Raw genomic sequence first — 18,029 nt, forward strand, 5'->3', positions numbered from 1 at the left:
GTATGAGCTAAGTGCTTAACCAATAGAGTTTAGCGCCATCCTTTTTTCTTTTGAATTCTTATTTTTGTTTATTTTTTTATTTTCGTGTTTTTAGTGTTTAGCCTCCAGCTGCAGCTCAAACACTCGGGGTAAGTTTGATAGAAGCTGGAAGAATTGTTGGATCTTTCTCGTAGATTTTAAATAGTACATTTACCTGAAATACCCATCCCTAAACCCAAGATATTTCATGTTTTTCACCTTCAAACCTCTTTTCTGTCTTTTCAATCGAATTCTGGACCTGATACATAACATTAGCCTCATAGCATAATTACTTAAGTCATATTTTGGCTAAATTCTGAAATCTGTGATATATAACTGCACTCTCCTAGTATTACTGATAGACTGTGCATTGTTGTCTATAAAACCTTAAAATATGACTTAGGTGGTTGTGCTATGATGCTAACAATATCTGGTCTTGTAACAAAGCAGTGTTGTAGCTCATTTCTGTTAGCAGTGAGCATCAGCTACACTGCAACAAGACCACTGATAGAAAATGGAAATAAACACTTAATAGTGAGCTACCTTAATGTTTCCACAAATATTTCACAAAGATTTACATTTGTTAATGTATTTGTAAAAATTTTATTGCTATTATTGCTCATTTTGAAACTATAGAGATTCTCAAAGAAAATTTGACATGTAGAGTTCCCAAAGGCTCCATGTTGGGCCCACTATTATTCAGCATCTACATGCGCCCACTAGCTCAGACCATGAAAACAAACCAAATATCTGATAAAAATTATGCTGAAGACACCCAGCTCTATGTTAGGGGACAGTGCTTCAGTCTAATCAATTCATGGATGTGCCTGACTTTTCCTCAGCTAAATGAAGAAAAATATATTATTGTGTTTGGAAATAAAGTGTCCAAAGAATATTTTAACAACGGATTGATTAAAAAATCTTGGCGACATTTTGGATTTTAACAGCCATATGAGAGCAGGGACCAAATCAGCCTTTCACCACCTCAAGTATCTCTAGAATAAAATAACTGATGGTTTAGCATGATAAAAAAAAAACTTCAGTAGTCTCGACTAGGAAAGGCGAGGTAGGTTTATTTGTACAGCACATTTAATGAATGAGACGACTCAAACGGCTTCACAAAAAACATTAAGTATTACAGCAAGGTGAAAAAGAAGCGTGTCATAGGATAATTAAACTAAAAATAAACTAATTATTTTATAGAAGCAGGAGAACAGAGCACATACAGTGAGGTACATATGATGCAGAAACGTCAACAGGGAAACACATCATCATCATTATCATCATCATCATCATCATCATCATCATCATCATCATAATCATCAACATGTTAGAGTTACCAACACTGTCACCGTGCATATGCAAAAAAATAATACCTTCATAAAAGAAAATTCTCTATCTTAATCAAAAGCTCTGGCAAGTAAGACTTTAAAGACCTGGATCAGACCTGTAAAAACTCCATTAATGCTGTAATGGAGATTTTACAGGTCTTTATGAAAAAAATCACCCAAACAACTGCAACTAATCCAGGATGCTGCTGCTCATGCCCCCACAAAGACCAGAAACCGGGAACATGTCACTCTGGTTCTCACATCTCTACACTGTGAAGAACGGATTTTAAGATTTTGCTGCTGGTGTACAAGGTTCTGAGTGGCTCTGGTCCAGGATATAGACCTGATCTGCGGAGGCCATATGAACCACAGAGACTTCTAAGATCATCTGGGTCTAGTTTGCTTTCCATCTCAAGAGTTTAAAGTTTAAACTAAACATTTACCTGAAAACTAGAAGTCTGATCCAAACCTGGGTTCTTTTAACTCTTTAACTTTCTACTACTTTTAATTAAGATAGGGAGCTTTTTCTTCTCTTTTTTTAAATAGATTTTTTCTTGCATATATATACATTGACCATGATGCTGATGATGAGGATGGTATATTTCCAACTAGCATGTCTGTATTGTATGTAACCCACTGCATGTCTTGTCTGTTTCTTCTGATCATGTACAGCTTCTGATCATTGGTATGCATGAAATGTGCTATATAAATGAATTTACCTTGTCTTTCCTACCAGTTAACATGTTAAACCAGATAAACCGTCACAGGGGGTTTTGCAGCTTCTGTAGGACTCGTGTTTGCATGACATATTTAACACTACTGTGCAGTCAGGGGGCAGAGAGAATAATGTATTAACTGGTTTATTCATGAAAAGAAAGAGAAGGTGGGTTAAAGGTTCATGTCCGCATGTTAACCTAAAACAGAGCGCAGGCATGTAGACGTGCAACGTGTAAGCTGCAAAAAGCATCGTTAGATAGCTACGAGTGATCATTAATTATAAAACATCTTTTCATCCAGTTTAAATGTAAAATATCATGAAGTTCATTCCACAGGTTTTAGTTAGAAACATCTGCAACAGATCATAACGGATTATTTCAAGATATATATTTTTAAATCATTTTTCTCTCCAAACAAAGGTTCTCTTAGATATTTTGCCTTAACTGCATCATTTGCTTTTTACATGAACTCAGTAACTCTACATACGTAGCAAGAGTGGCAGTGTTTACAGCACTGGGAGGTCAACACACTCAGACATGACAAAGACTTCAGAAAGATGAGCCCTCGCTTTCCTTCTTTTATTCTAAGACTGAGAAGGAATGTCAGGAATGTTTCCCACCAGACCTAAAACAAGCCTCCAGCAAGTGATCCGACAGAGACTGATTAACAGTTTAGCTTCCTGTTAGTAATCAGGCGTTACCCTCAACTAAACTAAAATCTGGCTTTTAGTTAAAAAAAAAACTTTAAATGTTCATGTAGAACCATCATCTTAACCCAGTCACACTGTGTTGGAGGACTGAACAGCAGCAGAACGTATAATAATTACCAGAATGTGTAACGTGGAAGACGTGGAAGAACAGAAACCTGCACAGCAGCACTGGCCACTGGGCACACCGGCATTTACCTGGTGGGCTGATGTGTTTTTTGGGCCAATACGGTTTATTTATTAGTCGTACTGGTCCATCAAATGCAGTAGATCAGTGGTCCAAACTAGCACTAGACTGCTCCGCTCAGATTTTTAAACACCTCCCCCTTTCACTGGGGTCCCTGTGCCTGAATAATTCATTCATCCAAATAGTCAACTCAGAGCTTTCTTTCCTGAAATTGGTTCGGCTCTTATCTGACGCCTGGCTGAACCAGTTACTTCAAACTCATTCTGGTTCTCTACCAGTGGACGCAGAGACACCGTGCGATTAAAATAAATAAAATTAAATTAAAAAACATGATGCCAAATGTCCAGAAATGATTGACATGTTTGCCACAGCAGAACCTTCATCATCTGCCGTGGATGATGATGATGGTAGAAGCTGTAATAAGCTTCTACCAACTTACTTTAATAAAATCAAGTGAATAATCTAAATGTTTTTTAGCTACCTTCTTTGGCCCCACTGACCACCGTTAGCGAGGACAGTCTGTCTGTCCTCTTCGTCCTGACATCAAACTCTGCAGAAAAAAAACTTCCACATGTCCAAAGTAAACCAACTTCAACAAAGACCAAGACATTGTGAGACAGTAAGGTTTTGATATTAATATTTAACCATAAAAATGCATCTTTTATTCAGTTGTTTTTACATTTTATGCTGATTGGGAAAAGAATTACTGCAGCAAACTAAGATTAGTCCTTTCTAATGTCCACAGTGTGTTGATCTTTGCCCTAATTCTGTCTTTCTCTGCAGAAATTATTAGAAGCAGATCTTTGGCTGTGCGGATTGTGATGCCCTTTGTTGTCTTTTTTGTCACAGTACCTCTAGCAAACACGTCTACAAGTGCCAACTGACTGGAGTGTCCTCCATCTTTTCTAGTGTTACCTGAGGACGTGGTGGCTGCTGAGCTTTGTTTCAGACATTCTCTGTTCTCCGAAGCCTGTTTGCAGCTAAGGTGGTGCAGCAGATTGCTGGTGTTGCTGCCTCTGGTGACAACTTCAGCTCTACAACATTTTTAGTAGCTAGTTGTTTGGCCCTTATCTGACCTTTTAAAACCAAAATATCTCCAGAGAACAGATACGTCATCATGTTCAACATCTGCTACAGCTTCACTTCCTGAACTTTCTCAGCTAAGCTGACTTTTTCAGACTATTCTCTGTAAAATGGTAAACGGTCGGTACTTATAAGCACTTTTCCAGTCAGTTTTACCACTCAAAGCACGTCACACAGCATGTCACATTCACCCAATCACACACACACCCCGACAGATCGCAATGCCGGGTTCAGTGTCTTGCCCAAGGACACTTGTAGTAGTCAGGGAAGCCTGGAATCGACCCACCGACCTTCCGGTTGGAAGACTGCTCTTCCTCCTCCTGAGATACAGCCACCCTAGAGACATCATCAGTTTCTGAAATACTCAGAGCAGCAACCATGCCACGTTCAAACCTACGTAAATTGCTCTTTTTCTGTCTGAGAGGCTGTTGCTGCACAGAAACTGCAAATGTGGAGTTCAGACCTGTTGTGCCCCAACTGGAAGAGAGAGGAGAGCCGAGCAGGAAGGAGACACTGGAGTGGGAAAGGGAGGAGTACAAGGCCTCGTCTTCACTCTGAACCAGCCTTCATCTCTGAATCCCCTTCCCCAAAATAACCTGAGGAATGCGGTGCACGTGAGGCATAAATTACCCTGAGTGACAGTTAAATACCAGTGTTAATACAATGCTCCCTCCGCTTGTCTTCATTCAGCAGGATTTGAATGGCTGAGGCCGTAAAAGCTGGACATCTGAAGAGGATATCCACAGCCTGTCCACCCGCCTCCCCAACACACCTGCTATCACTCTTATCATCATTATTTTCTGTGGGTGGGGGTGTAATAAAGCCATTGGCAGACACTGCTGGCGAGTACAAACGATGGCACGATGTGGCCGTCAGCCACATTGGCAAACTTTTAACTCTGAAGGTTCAGTGAGAGGTGACACATCACTCACTGCCAGCAAGGACTTATTACTCACCAGCTATAAAAATAGTGCTCCCGTTTTAATGTAGAAAATGTACACTTTCATCATCCATTTTACAAGTTTCATAAGCTTCACATATTTCATTTTATTGGTGTTATTTTTCAAAAATTATTCTTTGATATTCTAAATTTTTTAAATAATTTTCTTTATTTTTATTTTCTATTTATTCTTCAGGTATTTTATGTTATTTTTATTATTTATTTTTAACTTACTGTGTTTGATTTGATTTTATTATTTAAATTTAATTAAATAACTAAAGAATGTGCAGATCATTTCCTTCTTTTCAGACGTTTTCTTTCCTGTCATATATATCAAGGTGTGATAAGGCTGAGCAATAAATGCCTGACAAAAATAACAGTCTTTACTAATCCCAAAAGCCAAATTGCTGTACAACCAGTCTTCACATCATCATTATGACAACGTTAGAGGAAACATTCAGTCAGCTGCAAGAAATGAGTTGTTCCTCCTCACTCAAGTCTGTCGAGTGAAAGCTTCACTTTTTTCATGAATTCTCCAAACTGCTTCCACAGGAATTCAGAGGGTTAGCAGCCAGGAATTAAGTAAGCTCTATAAAAGACGGAACCAGTACGGCTTGTGTGGAGGGGTTGCAGGAGAAAGTCTCTCCTCTCTTAAAAAAAAAACATGGCAGCATGGCGTAGGTTGGCAAAGCCACATCTGAACAACGTCCTCCGGACAGACCAGACCAAAGTGGACATGTTTGGTATTTAAACGCCGCATATCAGCACGGTGGTGGAGGGATGATGATCTGGACACATTACAGTCTTTGACTGGACCATGAAGTCCTCTGGATAGCAAAGTCTTCTAGAGTCACGTCTGCCCGACAGCTTAACTGTCTCATGCAGCAGGACAATGATCCCAAACACAGCAGCAGGTCTACAGAATGAGGGAAAACAAACCAGTTCATCAGTTTTAATCTGCTGTGCATGTAGATAACCTTGTTCATGCATCTTTCATTTTATTTTTATTTTATATTATTTTACAGTAGAGTGGAAACTTCCACCAAACAGGCTGGATAAAAGGAGCTGATCAAACTAGTGTCAGTATTTAGTTACCAGAATTAGCGACTTGGTTCTCAGAGCTAAATATGAACAGCACGACTGTTCTGTTGTTAACAAGACCTCCTCAGTGGTAGCTCAACCAGCATGTTAAAAGGCAGCTTTGTTGAGTGAGGAGTATGCTCTGGCTGCTTTAATTACATTCAGAAACGCCCAGAATAGAAAAGTAAAATAATTTGTGAAGGAAGACAAAGGGAGAAGAGAGAAAGGGAGATATGATGGAGAAGCTCAGGGTTTGTCTCAGCGATCTGAGCACATTGCTTTTAAGCATTACATCAAATTTAAATCCACCTTTCAGAAAGTTTGACAGCAAACTTTGCTGCTGAGAAAGGAGAACCTGCACATGCACCCCGCTTGCAGAGCTGGAACTAAGAGAAACCTGGTAAACTTACACATGCTCTGAGCAAGGTGATAATAAGGTGTAAGGCATCATGATTTGTTGCTTTTCAGACTTTCTGCATGTAATTAATCAGTTGTGAAGAATCCTAAATGATGATGATGCTGGATAAGAATTAGTTTTACTCATGTTGTCTCACCACGTGTGTTATCAGAGTGTTCATACTGTTCGTGCTGAAGTGAAAGGTGGAAGATGTTGCTTCCTCAGCGTTTGCTGAGTTTTCAGCTGAGGCTGCTGCTGCTTTGTAAGCACTGTTATTCCTCCATCACCTGTTGCCGTTGTCCCTGAAAGCCAGCACTGCAACATTTGCTGAATATTTCCAAGATGGAAATTTGTTCAAGCAATTTGTCTTTAAGGCAGCAGGGTTGAGGCAGCGGAGGTGTAGCATCCAGGGTGCACTGCAAGTTTTATTGCTTTGGTTTTGCATTTAAGTCACCTGACATTAAGAAGAATATAAAACTAATTATTAATCATTAGAAACCTCAATGGTTGTTTTCAAAATCCTTCAGTATACAATAAATGCCTCTAAAAATGCATCCTCTAAATCAGGGATGTCCAGCAGCAGTCCTTCAGGGTCAGAGTGCTGCAGAGTTTAGATGTTTCCTGCTCCAACACACCTGATATATATATATATATATATGTGTGTGTGTGTGTGTGTGTGTGTGTGTGTGTGTGTGTGTGTTTATTTAGCATAAATATATGTGTATATGTGTGTGTGTGTGTGTGTGTGTGTGTGTGTGTGTGTGTGTGTGTGTGTGTGTGTGTGTGTGTGTGTGTGTGTGTGTATGCATATATGCTGATCGGCTACTCCTGTTAGTAGTTGCAGTTATAAATAAAGCATTTTAGTTATTTGTTAAATTTACTTAATTGAAGTTGACTTTACACACACACACACACACACACAACCGTTTTTTACACACTCTCTCTCATGCCACTTCACAGCTCCGTTTAGAAACAAACATATAAACAGGAGTAAATATCCTGACTGCTGTAGTTTGTCCAGATCAGCTGTAGAATTATCAGGACGTCTCTGCTGGAGCTAAAGACGACTGTCTTTAGGGGAGGATTAGGACTCTGAATCAGCTGTGAGGTACAGCAGGTGGTATTTGAGAAGTGATGAGCTACAGTGGTGCACATGCTCCATACTGCACCTTTCAACACTGTTGCTACTTTCGACCCGGCTTTTATTTGTATATCTTTTTCTTATCTTTAATTATTGTTGCTGCTATGTGACTTTCACACCTGAAATTTTATAGTAAGTTTACAATTACAATAAAGTCTCAGCCTTAATCTTCGTTTGCGATACGCCATGATGCTTTGAGTTAGTCAGTCATACACGTGGCCCCTGCATGGCTTCATGGTGCAAGAAAATATGCAATCCCAGCAAAACTCAGCATCATGTGAACTGCTGCAAGTTGGGAATCCCCACTCATGTCGAGGGGTGAGAAAGTGTAAAACGACCAGCCATCCCTCCTGAGCTCAGGGAGCAGGGGCTGAAAAAGACTTGCTTCGCTACAGCTGCCAGCCTGAGACAGACACATTACAGGGCATGATGATGCCAGAGTGTTGGGTAACCAAGAGGATTATTTAGATGAGAATGAAGTCATTTGCATTGCAAATTAAAACTGTATTTAAAGAACAGTAACATGCCCTTCAAATAACTTCTGCTGCAGAGAAATCCCTGCTCTCCTCTCTGCTAAAATAGTTATAAGGCGGGAAGCTCAGCACATGAAAGAGTCATCGCTTCCATGCTTAACATCACCATCGCCCTGAATATCATCGGCTCAGCCTCATCCTCAGATATAGCAGACTGTATCATAATCATTTCATGGACACTTTTGTCAGGGAGCTGAACATGTGCTTAATTCATTAATATCACTGTGTTCCACCTGCAGTTTGAACAGCTTAAAGAATCAATAAGCAGTGATGATTAACAGCACGGTGTCACTGCTGCAGAGGAGAGCACCGTGATGAATTATACCAGCACTTTGTTTGTGTGGGGGTGGATTTAAAGAATTTATACTGCTGTGGGAGAGAAAACTGTGGAGAAAGAACGTGTACAGCAAATACTGAAGCCCTCAAAATGTTGGCTGAGGAGATTCTCCACTCATGGAGTTTAGCTGGTGACTGTTGAAGGTGTTTGGCTATAAACAGAAGAATCTAATTGGTCTTTGGACTTCCAGAAGGATGAGCCGGGCTCATCACACTGCACCAAATTCTGCCAAAGAATGTTTGTCTTTCAACATCTACAGTGATCATATTGTTACAAGAATAAAACTAATTCATCTATTTTCTACCTGAGGTCAGATATTTGGTCCACAAACCCACAAAGTCAAGGTCAGCAGTGTCCCACAGTGCGCTGCTTCCCCCTCCTGAGTCGTCGGATGGTGGACCAGAATGTTCTTGAAGCCATTCAGAGTCTTTCTACATGGCCTCACCAAACTCCTCCCACATCCAACTGCTGAAGCCACTTTCCATGTGGCCCGCTGTCCTTATGGTTTGGTTTCCTCATCAGAATGGCATATCCTTCGTTAATGCGCATGTGTAGCACTGAAAACTGCAAATGACCCATCAGTTCAGCACCACAGAGATTGCATCGGCATACAGCCAACTGTGAAGCCAGTAGTAGTTAGTTTTTCCAGTGCTAGGGATTTTCTTGCCACCATGGAATCTTTTAATTTTACTCAGCTTGTCTGCAGCTCAACTCAAACTCAAGGGCGCACTAGACTTAGTTTTTACAGGTGGCTTACCCATTCTGTCACTGAATGTTGATGACATTGGTAATTCTGATCATTATTGTGTAAAGTTTCGTATTGTGTTTCATCCCTTTTCAACAAAGGAACCCCCTTCTTCATATGATCCCTCCATAATCTCTTCTACAGCCAGTAAATTTTCTGAGGCTTGTATGTCCTCTGCAGCCTCTGTAGGTGAACACTCTGACCTTCTCTGTCCCAATTCTGATAAATTATTACTGATTTCAACAGTGTTTGTAGTAATATCAGGAACTGTGTGGATCCCTTAAAGACCAGAAAAAAGAAAATCAGAAAATCAAGCATGGTGAAATAATGACATGAAGGACACCTTGAAAATTTTTAAAACTTGTATTTTGTCTAAAAACATTGTTTAGTCAGCTAGAGCTAAATATGCTGCCTCCATCATAGAAAAACACCTGCACAGTCCCAAAGTGCTTTTCATACTAATTGTGTCCTCAATCCTGCAAATAGATCCAGTTCGTCATCCACAGCTTCCTGCAAAGACTTTCTGCAATTTTTCATAAAGAAAAGGAGCTTCTGTGGTCCAACATCTCCCCTACAGACTCTCCGATAGACCCCATCTGTCTCTCTGGTGTCAACCAGTTTCAGCCGGTGTCTTTTGCATCTCTCTGTGATGTCATCTTACAAACAAAATCAACTTCCTCTCCTCTTGACATCAACCTTACACATTTTTTAAAAGAGGTCTTTGGCACAGTTGGTCCTACAATCTGCTTATTTATTAACTCTAACTTGGTAGATGGTTCTGCCCTTCTTGCTTTATGCCATTGTTCAACCTCTTATTGAAAACCCCCAATCTGGATAGCTCTGAATTCATCAACTATATCGTCCTCTGCCTTTTCTGTGCAAAGTGCTCCCGTCTTATCTAAATACAAATAAAATCATGGAAACATTTCAGTCGGGTTTTACGGTGAGTCATAGTACAGAATCTGCTTTATTCCAGGTTTCTATTGACCTCCTGCAAAATTAAGTCATTTTGTTCTTGAAGCCTCAAAAACAAGAAAAAATTTTTGGAAAGTTGTTGGAATTCATAGAGTTTTACAGTCTGTTGTTTGAGTGATTGGAAGCCATTGTAAAGGTGTTCAAACTGGCGTGAACACCAGTTAAAGCACCACTTTAACTGCCCCTACAGGTCTCGCTATCATTGCCCACGAGAGTATTGAAGTCCCCCAGCAGAGTAATGGAGTCCCCAACAGCAGCCTCAACTTATACCGGGTGCGTATGCGGCCTCCGCTGCTATTCGCAGCCATTTTAGTCAATGGTTTGTTTTATATCGGGTGCGTGTGCAGCACGTATCAGAAGCGTCCCAGAAGAGCGTTGTCGCGGCGCTTTGCTAAATTTAAGCATCAAATTTATTTCTAACGCTTTACGCACTCTGCGTTGTAACAAAGCCCGGAGCGTGTCAGCTGTGGAGAGCCCACGAGTGCAGTCCACCTAGCAGGATCCGCAAGATCACGAAATCCCAGGAGGAGTGGAGAATCTTGTCATTCTCCACTTCCAGGATAAATGTCCCATCGTTTATGTTGAAAAAAAAAAAAAAAAAACACTGAGACCTCCTGACCGGTTAAACACGTAATGTTTCATGGTTCAGCATGGTAAGCATGCAGAGGTGAGAGTGTAGAAAGTGGAGAGAGGGGAAGGACAGGACAAGTCTTGAACCAGCCTCCATGTGCACAAAAGTTTGGAACCTTATAATTGTGTCCTCTAAGAGTGGATGTTACATGGTAGTGCTGGGCAGTATGACCATGAGTTATACCAGGTTTGTAATTGGACTGTATTTTTTCCATGCGATTACATCCCCAGTACTCAGAGATGCAACAGGAGCTGTATGAGCCTGGAAAATTTAGGAAGGAAAACACAGCTGTTTCATAGTTTATGAGTCTTTTTGTGAAACTGGTTCATATTTTTCTGTGGGCCAACATTTGCTTCATCTATGATGTGTCATGAGAATGATTTACTGAAATCAGAAGCCAACTTTGTTGTTGGTTGGCGCACCAACCATCGTCCATCCATTTTCTATACCTGCTCATTCAAATGCAGGGTCCCTGGGGGGGTACACCCTGGAAAGGTCACCAGTCCATCACGGAAAGGGAAACAACACTCACACTCACTCCTTGGAAGGATTCAGAAACATAGTTAACCTAACATGCATGTTTTTGGACAGTGGGAGTAGGCTGGAGAGAAACTACGTATGCATGTGCAGAACATGCAAACTCCACACAGAAAGGCTCCAGTCGAAGTTCGAACCAAGAACCTTCTTGTGGTGAGGGGATGGTGGTAACCTCCTCACCACCGAGCAGCCACATCAGCCACTTCTGACACCAATTTCCATTCTGTCAGAAAAGCTTGAAAGATCATTTGTACGCACTGGTTTACAAGAATCTCGACCTTCCAAGTCCCAAACCACACATTGCTGTGAGCAGCTGGTTCGAGTTTAAAAGAAAAACACCTGATTGTTTCTATAGAGATATACTGCAACCATCTGGGCAACGCTATCATTTCCATCATGGAAAATAAATAAACTTCTCATTAATTGTAAAAACAGAAACAAGACCAGAGATTTTGTGAAAATGAGAAGAACTAGTTTTCTTTCATCCTTTGTTTTGCTTCAACACCTCTTCCATCTGTCTGCATTGTTATCAGCGACAGCTCCTTATCTGGCTAATGAAGCGTAGTCTGATGCAATTTTTACATAAGGTTCATGCTAACAAATCAGTATGCCAGTTAAGTTCAGTCTTCCACTGAACAAGATATCTTTCATTCATTATTGATGTTGTGTGAGAGGAGCTTTCCCCTGAAGGCACACTAGGATTCCCACAGCCAAGCTCAGCATCAAAGGCTTCTCTATAATCATGTCTTCTCTTCTTCTCAGCCCTCTGCTCCCTGACTCTCCACATTACATGGTCCATCTTACTCATTCACTGCTTTCCCTCACCATGTGTCGTTAATTATGCTATCACTTGTAGTAGATAATAAGATAGTGGGCTGAACAGTGCAACGTCTGCTATTTGTGATGTCCTTATTAAGAGCTACGGTTTGTTGTGTATGGGTACGCTGCACTGATTAGTTCACATCCTCTCAGTTCTACGTTGCCATGGTAATGAGCAGTATAGCTTAAATGTTATGGTACATATATATATATATATATAAATATGTATATATATGTGTGTGTTCTATATTCAACTATTTCTTTGTTACCCTTTAACTTCCAGCTTTACTATTTGGTAGAACAAATTTTTCAGTGAATATAACAAATAATAAAAATGTTCTCATAGTTCAGCTACAGTGGGGGTGATAAGCAGTTCTCCTGAGATAGACGGAAGTACGGAATTGCTGTTTATACCTGTTTATCTTTATTGTAAGACAAATTTTTAAGAATAGAAACTGTAAAACCTTTGAGTTTATCAGCTCCACCTGTTCAACTGCTTGTTAACACAAATGTCTAACCAGACAATCACACGGCAGCATCTAGTCATGTAGACGTGGTGAAATCGACAGAAAGGCAACAGGAAGTCCAATCAGCACTGGTTCCAACCAAGGTCTGCAGAACAGCATCTCTGAACACACAACACGTCCAGCCTTGAAGCAGATGGACTACAGCAGCAGAAGACACACCGGGTTCCTCCTGCCAGCTAAGAACAGGAAACTGAGGCTACAATTCACACAGACTCACCAACACTGGACAATAGAAGATGGAGAAACGTTGCTGGTCTGATGAGTCTCCATTTCAGCTCCACATTCAGATGGTAGACTCAGAATCTGCTGGAAACATCATGAAAACATGGATCCATCCTGCCTTGGATCAACGCTTCAGGCTGCTGCTGGTGTAATGGTGGGGGGAGGTTTTCTTGGCCCACTTTGGGTCCCTTAGTACCAACGTGGCCTGGTTTAACCAGCACAGCCTACCTGAGTATTGTTGCTGACCATGTCCATCCCTTTATGACCACAGTGGAGCATCTTCTGATGCTACTTCCAGCAGGATAATGCACCATGTCACAAAGCTCAGATCATCTCCACCTGCTTTCTAGAACATGGCGATGAGTTCACTGGACTCCAACGGCCTCCACAGCCACCAGATCTCAGTCCAGTAGAGCAGCTTTGGGATGTGGTGGAACGGGAGATTCTCATCATGGATGCAGCCGACAAACCTGCAGCAACTGTGTGATGCTGTCATGTTAATATGGAGAAAACCTCTGAGGAAGGTTTCCACCACCTGCTTCATCTATCACACCAGGAATTAAAAAGGGGGTCTGATCCAGTACTAGAAGGTGCTTTTTAAAGTGTAACAAGTGTATATACTACACACAAAAAGTTGGGGATTTCCAAATTTTGGGTGAGATTTACAGAAAATGTACAAAGTTGACACTTCAGTGATTTTATATCATGAATGTAGGACATTTAAATAGAATCATGTAATTCCTTCATCTCAAACAATTTAAAGAAACAGCGGTGCGTAAACCACAACATGAATAACTGGTCATGTGGTCTTGGTCTGATGATCTCTAAATGTGAAGAGGATGATGAAGAGGACAGTTTAGATACAAGCTGTCACTGAACCAGAACATTTAGTGCCCCATTCGTGGTTCAGACACCACTTTTGTTTTATGGTTAACCATCTAGTTAATGAACAGCATGTTGTAGAATAAATCCTTAAACACTGAAAAGTTGTACATGTGCATTCAAAAGTTTAGAGAAAGTCACCTGTAAAGGTTTTAGTGGACCCTTACATCCCTAACTTTTGTGAGTAGTGTATTTATTTTTAAGGATGCATGAAAACATCACATGATTTATCTTATATAATTTTTCCACTGGTACATAATTGAATTAACTGCATGAAAACAAACACCAGCAAATAACGGCTTCAGGCTGATGTTAGGACATCTGCTGTCTGTCAACAGTCCATTAGCCAATCGTTTTAATTTCTGGGTACCAGAAGAAAGAAAAATTGCAGTTGAAATTTCCCTGGGGGTCACTTTGGGGCCCAACAGCACATCTTTCCTTCTAAGGGCCCCCCTGCAGGCAGCTGATCCAGAGACATTTGAAGCTGTGGCTCTCTGACAGCATAGAAAAAATTCCAGCTCTGCAATAAGGCTGAATGTGTTTCTGAGTTTCATCCTCAGAAGGCTTAAATGGGATGAGACGGAGGAGCGACGACGTCTTTGAAACTCAGCTGAGCATCCTGACTGCAGAGAGCTGCCCTTCAGAATGTCACCCAGCACCTCCACTTATCCCTGAGAGCATTTTGCCACCTGCTGTCTGTTAGTGGAAATCACACGGATGATCACTGTGCACGCTCCCCCTGCATTCAGTGTGTGCAGCTGGGAAAGTTCTTTTCTCTAAAATCATTTTTAAAAAGTCATATTTGAGAAGTTGTGGTGACATGTAAGAAGGTGACATTTTTCTGTGTTGAAACTGAGGCCAATCCAGGGAAAATAAACATGTATGGAATAATTACGAATCTTTGATTTGGGTGCGAGGCTCAACATGAAAGTGCTGAAGAAACATTGCTGATGGAATTAAGCACATTATTAATGTAAGTTTACTTCAGGCTATTGCATCTCTGAGCTTCATCCTTTGATATCTTCCAAGTCATTAATATTGCATAGTGTAGCTGAAGTCTTAATCACCAGCTCCACCACCATACTGTAGCAAGTGGGGCCGTTTATCATCGGGGGGCAAAGATTTCTCTCAGAAACTTAACTGCAGATGACATCAAACCAGCCATTGTTTTAAACGCAGCCCGCCATTGACTTTGAAATTCCCACTGACGGCGTGTCACTCTGTCATGTCTCAGTTTCCCGCCTGATGGCATTTTCACAGAGGACAATGCTGCGGTGTGCATACAAGTGGGTTAATTAAAAGATTCATAAGTCAATCAGAGAACATTAACATACTGGAGAGCTGTTTCAATGTGCAGGGTTCAGCGTGAGAAAACATCAAAGGGTTTAAACTGCAGGCATGAAAAGCATGGGAAATGAGCTTTCAAAAGGAGAGGCGGCTGGCAAAGCCTCCTGCACCGGGAGGGGGAGGGGGGGTCTGACTCTCAGGTACTGAGAGAACTCCAATGAAGCCCTCAAACCCCTGCCAGCTGCAGGAGGAGGAAAGAAGAAGAAGAGCTCAATCAAGTCGTGTTTTTTTTTAATCATCCTCTGTTTGTGAATCAAAATCCAAAATTGGTGCTCAGCTGTGATGTTTTCCTTCATTCGCTGGCGTCTGTGCTGCTGCTGCATAAATGCATTTTGCAAACAAACACAAATAATAGTTTGAGAAACAACAATATGCATGTGTACATTTGGATGCGGCTTGATTTAAACATACATGCTAGAGCCCTCTGTTGACCATCTCACACTGGTCAATGGGTGGCAACAGGTAAGTGCATTCACATACACACCCATCATCATCATCATCATCATTATCATCATCATCATCCCAAGCGTCCCAGCCTGCATCCACCTCTGAAGTACCACTCAGCATCTCAATCATCCCAGTCATCCCAGTAGAAGGACAGGGAAGCTGTGACTCGGGCTCACCACTTCCCAGACGCGCCAAAACAAACCCGCCAAGTACCAGGATGCAAGACGCCACGCGCGATTATCCAAGCCCACTTTAACTTTTCTCTTCTTTCCACTCATCTGTAAAAAAAATTCGCGCCATAGATCCAACCGGTCATGACAGCGTGGAGAAACTTACCCGCATCCCGCTGCTGCTCTTGACATCTGCACCCGGTTTCAGACGCGCATCCTCCGTTCTGGTTCTCGCTCTTCACCCCCTCAGCAGAAGAACCTTTCGCAGAGCGGACAGAGGAGACGTGTTGGTACCTCTTAGAAAGGTGAGGTGAAGTCCCCTTTCTCCTTTTGGCACGGGATACCCGACCCGACGGCACGGCGCGTAGCCGCTGCTCACACACGGAGCTCTTTATTCCTAACGGCCGCGCGACCGCAACATGGCAACACCGGGTCTCACCCAGCTTGGCGGGGAGCGCACGTTAAACTGACACTGTGAACCACATGACACGTGCTTATACCCACACAGCACAGTTCATCTGTACTGACGACTTCAGGACGGGGAGGGGGTTAGAAAATCCCTCTGAGGTCTTAAAATGACTTCAAATCTGCTTAGAGAAAAAAGAAACTGGCACAAGGAAGAAATCTGTCCCAAGTCCTTTTGAATCTTTCAGGGTTTTTTTCATCGTTTTTATTATTATTACTCAGACAAGCAGCATTTCATGTTAATAAACACTTAACTGACACAATTTTTCATACTTTATTATAGAAATACAGCACATACACAAATGGAGTGGATGTAATAATAATAGTTATTATTATTGTTGTTGTTATAATAATAATAATTATATAAACATAATGATGATAATAATAATAATAATAATAATAATAATTATAATAATAATAATAATAAAACTATAATAAAGCACTTTTCTAAAGAATATTAGAATGTGTTTAACAGCACCAGAGAATAAAAATAACCAGTATAAAGGCCTGAGCAATGTTGAATATAATATAATTCCACGTCAGAATTCACTTTAGATGATAAAATCAGAGCTTTATCATCAAATCAGAAGTTATTTAGATAAGACATTTCATTCCAAAGAGCAGCGCAAAGTGTTTTACATAATAACAGCAATAAAATATCAAATCAAAATAATTTCAACAACAAATTTTTAAAGCCTTCACACACCCTCTCCATCCATCCATTTTACTGCCGCTCATCCGGGGTCAGGTCAGGTGGGCAGCTACGCGTGGTGTCTGCGTAACCGCCGTAGGTTGGGCATAGCTCCGCAGAGGCTCGACGCCACCTCTTCCAGACCTCACATGCACCCCTGCTATGCAGATGGTTATGTGGAGGTACTCACTTGTGATTGGACAGTTTGGGATATCAGGATCTGAATTTGTGTGGTAACATGTTGTAGACCATAGACATATATACTAGACGCTTCATTACACACTGGAGCATGATGCAGCGTCACCGCCATATTGGATGGGCGTCCGCATTCCAGGCTAGCTTCAGAAATAACCAGAGTCAGGACAGTTCCAGCAACTATGCACGTATCTTGTGCAGCCTACGGTTGTACGGAAGCGTGGAGCTGTCACCCAAATAAAAAAAAAATCGGACCTTATCACATTATAACGTGATACTTTATTGTAAAAACGTAAAACGTATCACGTTATAACGTGATATGTTTATTGTAAAAACGTGAAACGTATCACGTTATAACATGATAAGTTTATTGTAAAAACGTAAAACGTATCACGTTATAACGTGGTATGTTTATTGTAAAAACGTGAAACGTATCACGTTATAACATGATAAGTTTATTGTAAAAACGTAAAACGTATCACGTTATAACGTGATATGTTTATTGTAAAAACGTGAAACGTATCACGTTATAACATGATAAGTTTATTGTAAAAACGTAAAACGTATCAAGTTATAACATGATACTTTATTGTAAAAACGTAAAACAGATCACGTTATAACATGATACTTTATTGTAAAAACGTAAAACGTGTCACGTTATAACGTGATATGTTTATTGTAAAAACGTAAAACGTATCACGTTATAACATGATACTTTATTGTAAAAACGTGAAACGTGTCACGTTATAACGTGATATGTTTATTGTAAAAACGTAAAACGTATCACATTATAACATGATACTTTATTGTAAAAACGTGAAACGTGTCATGTTATAACGTGATACGTTTTTACAATAAAGTATCATGTTATAACGTGACACGTTTTACGTTTTTACAATAAACTTA

The 18,029-nt window shown here is 40.8% G+C and overlaps 1 protein-coding gene across 1 annotated transcript in view; it reads right to left on the reverse strand.

Moving 5' to 3' along the window:
* Positions 1-16,179, reverse strand: part of LOC121628281 (retinoic acid receptor beta-like) — a 275,740-nt gene extending 259,561 nt beyond the window's left edge. The window contains exon 1 of the mRNA XM_041967293.1: positions 15,939-16,179. The gene's annotated coding sequence lies outside the window, so the exon portion shown is untranslated. The remainder of the gene's footprint in view (positions 1-15,938) is intronic.
* Positions 16,180-18,029: the final 1,850 nt, after the last annotated feature.

The sequence above is a fragment of the Melanotaenia boesemani genome, chromosome 17, assembly GCF_017639745.1.
Source record: "Melanotaenia boesemani isolate fMelBoe1 chromosome 17, fMelBoe1.pri, whole genome shotgun sequence".
In the NCBI taxonomy this organism is placed as follows: domain Eukaryota; kingdom Metazoa; phylum Chordata; class Actinopteri; order Atheriniformes; family Melanotaeniidae; genus Melanotaenia; species Melanotaenia boesemani.